The sequence below is a fragment of the Gadus morhua genome, chromosome 12, assembly GCF_902167405.1.
Source record: "Gadus morhua chromosome 12, gadMor3.0, whole genome shotgun sequence".
Classification (NCBI taxonomy): Eukaryota; Metazoa; Chordata; class Actinopteri; order Gadiformes; family Gadidae; genus Gadus; species Gadus morhua.
In genome coordinates this window covers 22,116,966-22,121,965 of record NC_044059.1, presented here as the reverse complement: position 1 = coordinate 22,121,965, position 5,000 = coordinate 22,116,966, and the positions used below count along the sequence as shown (strand labels likewise).

Genomic DNA, 5,000 nt, shown 5'->3' with positions numbered 1-5,000 from the left:
GTCTGTGTGTGTGCTTGTGAGGGATGTGAGTGTGTTTTGTTTTTACATAGGCACTAAGGCAAAAATATATATAAAAAAAATAATACTTTGTTTTAGGTGGGCATTACCCACCATACTGTCAAATGTTTATCTATGATCACATAGATAACCATAGCTTCAAATGTGTAGCTAGAATGTGTGAGTGTTTACATCTGTGCTCTTGACAACCTATATAGCTGCATATTCATCTGCACATCTTTCACCATAAGCTCACACACACAGCTTGTCGTTTCTGTCCAGGAGTTTCTGCAAATTGACATTTTTGCAATATTCCTTCTGACAGAAATCATTAAATTAGCAAGAGGGCATAGGATCCGTGCTATCAGCCTGCTCCATCCATAATAGAACACCTTAGATTTTCAGGGGCTGGAGCAGATTAGACAGGAAGGGGAGAGATAAATCACCAACATCAGAAAAGAACCCGATTGCCCTAAATGTCAAGGTAAAGTAAACCCTTAAATCCCTTTTTTCAGTTGAACACCGTTCTGTTTGGTTTCTCACAAAGTGTTGTTGATGAGAATTTCCATTTTATTATTTCCTGGAATGTAAAAAGCTGTTAAAGGACGGAAATTCTCTGTAAAACACAAAGAGATGTGTCTGCTTTTTCCGCCTGAAAAGGCCTTTCTAGAGTTTTCTATTGGCTGCACAACCTGCTTGAATAAGTCTCTTGACAGTGTTTGACAACCCCGGTACTCCCTGCTCCCATCGAACACAATGTGTCTGTTTTATCCGGAACTGTCTCTACAGGCACAATGTTTACTCTTTTAGGCCTATATTGTTACCATTAACTTACCAAACAGGACCTTTTCATATCGGCCATCTTAATCTATACAAAATATCCAACCCACTTCAGTTTTGTCTTTGTTGCAAATGCTGCTTTACAAACAAGTAGCCTTCAGGTTCTAAATTATGTCCTAATGCCTTTTCTGACGAGTTCAGTGTGAATATTAGCATATCGCCAATGCTCAGTGTTCAGACCTCCTAGTTCAGGCAACACAGCATCAGCGTCAGATAAAAAGGCTTCCTATCCCAGTGGATACATATGTCAGATCGCAATGCTACGACAATACTGCATCTTCCTCATTCAAAACAGAGTCAGACAAGTTCTACTGATCTTATTTTACCTTCAGGTCGTTATCATGAGTTGTATTTAAAACCAAGACATTATTCTCAAAATAAACTTGATTAGAATACATTTCATTTTCAAACATTTCCTAACCAAAAAGAGTGCATTGCTGTTTCTCTTAAATGTTATGCTATTTAGCTAGACCTGGTTACAAAGTTTGTCCTGGAAACACAGAGCTAGTGTTTTGTTTGAACCCAGCCATGATGTAACACGACTCTAAAGTAAAAGAAATGACACATAATCTAAAGACGGTTATCTAACTTCAGACGAGGTGTCTGACCTCCAACATGGTTGGTCTGAGAATGTGTTGTAGGACTTTGACACTGTTTAGTCTCATGCTGTGTTGTCTGCCTCTGACACAGTTTAGTCCGATGATGATTTCCCGGGCCTTGTTTCGTCTGAAGCCATTATTTATTTATTTATGTATTTATTATTGCCTCAAGTTAGAAATCTGATGCTGAAGTCTGATGTCCTAATGTGAACACCGGGCCCTAAAGTATGTATTCAATAAAACAAAATAAAAAGTTCACTTATAAAGAACTATAATCAAAAGTCTGGGAATCATTTGGCATTTATGACATGGGGAGCCTTGATCGTATCACTATCTCGCTCTCTCTCATCAAGATGATTGGCCTCTTAAAGCCTTTAAAGGCGTTCATCTTCCCAAGCATAAGAGCTTGGGGAGCATATTCCTGTGCAGCACGGCAGAGTTAGTATGCCCAGAGCATATAGGCATTGAGCCACCAAGAGCTCCTAGTCTACCCCAGTGCATACACTACAAGCCAAGCTCAAATTCACTGGAAAGTAAACAATTATTAATCAGTTCATATGTTTAACAATTGATAAGTTTGCCTTTTGGATTCGCCTGGTGCATTCAGGCTAGTAGAGTGTGAGAGTACAAATTACAAGTCCGGAAATCATTTGCGGAGTCTGTGTTGTGCATTTGTGATGATTGACAATGCTAATCTAATGCTTGAAAGGTTGGTATGTAATTCCCTTTCTGTAACGCTGGGCTGTTTCTGAAATGAGGCAACGGTTGCAGCAGTAAATACAGCCAGTGGTGAGGCATTGGTGGGCACCGTAGCCTAAGAAACTGAATATAAGTTTCTTAAAGCCTTATGATAAATCCCTTTGCTTCCCTTCTTCCGGCGTTCGAGGTCCAGGCTGTGGTCAAAGAGCTTATCGGCTGAGAATATCATCATGCTGTTTCTTGGATTGCAGTACACCGCGGCATATTAATATTCAAGCGGGCCAAATAACTCAAACATCAATATCGTGCAACTGCATAGCTTGGTTTCACCACACTATTCCATAGCATGCTTGACAAACAAAAGTCGCTTTGGATACATCTTGCTAAAGAACTGACAAATTAATTCACTAATGAAGGATGTGTGAAATGGGAAAGGGGAAAGGGACTGCTTTGCACACCTTTCTCAAACTATCAATCCCCTTTCTCCTGTGTGCCGCGTGTGTCATTTTTAATAACAAAATCGATCTAGCGAGCCTATTTCATTGACTCTGGTTCAAACTGCGGTCAGGCGCACTGTCGTTTACGGTCAGTTGGTCTCTCCATAGCTTCATTTGAGAACCTTGTTTTAATAAGATAGGTCTATAGAATAATAGGCATGGCTGTATGTACTAGTTTGCCCTCCCGCTGAAGGATTATCTCTGAAGCTGCCCACACACTTACTCGCGGCGCTCAGTTTGCCCTGTTCTGGTCGAGGGGCATCGCTGAATGGATCAATCAATTCAGTCCGTTGGCCAGTAAAGACACCCACGATCCCACTGATTATATTTACCTGAGTAATTACTTTCTTTACAGAGTTTGAGAGAACAGCGTCAAATCTCCGCATCGGACAGATAAATAAATCTTAAGAACCGCGCACAACAGGGCTCGACAAGACCATTTCGATTTAATTTCCGAAGCTAGTCAAATCAAAACTATCCTGTCCCCAAACAATAATTCCAAGAAATTGTATTAAGGCTCTTATAAAACATACAATCTAAGAGAATATGCTTGGCCTCGGTTTTGATAGATTTCTAGGCCTTTTTTTATTTTTAGCTATTAGTATAGACTTCAGATTAACCGTCAAGGAAATTTGTCGTAACGATGTGTGTTTGTGTGTGTGTGTGTGTGTGTGTGTGTGTGTGTGTGTGTGTGTGTGTGTGTGTGTGTGTGTGTGTGTGTGCGTCCGGGTGTCTTCAGTCTGAAAGGTTAATTGGCTGGCTTCTCTAGTTCCGCAGTCGGGAGGAAAGGCTATCTAATAGTTGCAACACTTCCCTACTTCCCTGGCCCCAGCAAATGCACGCCTCAGACATGAGTGTGCGTATGCTTGTTTGTGTGTGTGTGTGTGTGATTGTGTGCGCACACACACAAACCCACGCACACGTGGCTTTCACTTCGTTGGTTGTGGGACAAGGCCAGAAAGAGAATATATTGTTTTACTCTTTCCGGGGAGTGAAAGAAAGTTAATTAGAACAAATAAAAGGTCACCTGAAGTAATTATATAGTGGACATTATTTACAATGGTAAAAAGCGCAAAGTCAATATTTGCGTCCGTACCAGAAATCAAACTAGTCAGCAGGTCAAAGGTGTGTTGTCTCTGGGACTGACCTTGGGTTGTGATTGAAAACACGACGGTGGGAAAGTCCAGGTCTGGAAAAAAGTTATAGTCTATTTGAGCAAGAAAAGAACTGAGGCAGCACATTTCTCTCATTAGCTGTACCTTTCGTCTGTGCTGAAGTTCCAGAAGGTCGGCTGGAAATACTGGGGAGGTCTTCTGGTTTCTAAATCTGCACTGCACTCTACACCTTCCGACGTAGGGGGCTATGAAGGACTTAAGAACTTGCTTGAGAACGCAGAGTCCATTTTTTTTGGCCTCTTGTAACCACAGCTTAACCCATTTTGAGAAAAAAAGTCTTACCCCAGACCCTAATGCACCAAAAGGTGATAAGATGCTTTCTCAATATAGCTTTCACAAGCACTGGTGCAAGAGCATGCAGAGAGGAGCGTGACGTTCAATATTTTAAAATGTACCCCAGGCCTCAGGTGAGAAGGGTTCAGTGTGCAGGTGTCGTCAGCCATCAGTTTATCAAGTACGCTGCAAGATGGGCGGATATAAATAATCTCTCTCCCCTGCACACACACACACACACGCACACACACACACACACACACACACACACACACACACACACACACACACACACACACACACACACACACACACACACACACACACACACACACACACACACACATACACACACACACACATACACACAGAGCATGAATGTTGCATTGGTTTGACTATAGAGAGGGTTCTTAGACGAGGCAGATCTGGGCTCATGTAATAGTGATGCTCGCTGAGAAGTCAACCTGCATAGCTCTCTCTAACACAAAGCCACTGTGCATGCTCCCTGCACGGAGAGAGAGAGAGAGAGTGAGAGAGAGAGAGAGAGAGAGAGAGAGAGAGAGAGAGAGAGAGAGAGAGAGAGAGAGAGAGAGAGAGAGAGAGAGAGAGAGAGAGAGAGAGAGAGAGAGAGAGAGAGAGAGAAAGAGAGAGACAGTGGGTAAGAGTGAGAGATTCTATATTTACTATATTTAATGCATTTAGATTTATCAATGTTTTATTTGAAGAGATTGTCGTGAATGAGGGACAGACTTGAAAGAGGAAGTGACACACATATGTACGTATGCACGTACATACACACACTTTCACTCACACAATATGTGCAATCTATGCAATGTTTCTCTCATTTTTTTAAATCTCTGACCTAACATTGATTATAAAAAAGAGAGAGAGAGAGAGAGAGAGAGAGAGAGAGAGAGAGA

General features: G+C 41.7%; 1 protein-coding gene across 1 annotated transcript in view; it reads right to left on the bottom strand.

Moving 5' to 3' along the window:
• The window catches only part of nlgn1 (neuroligin 1), a 178,500-nt gene that overhangs the window by 25,679 nt on the left and 147,821 nt on the right, over positions 1-5,000 (bottom strand). The window lies entirely within an intron of this gene.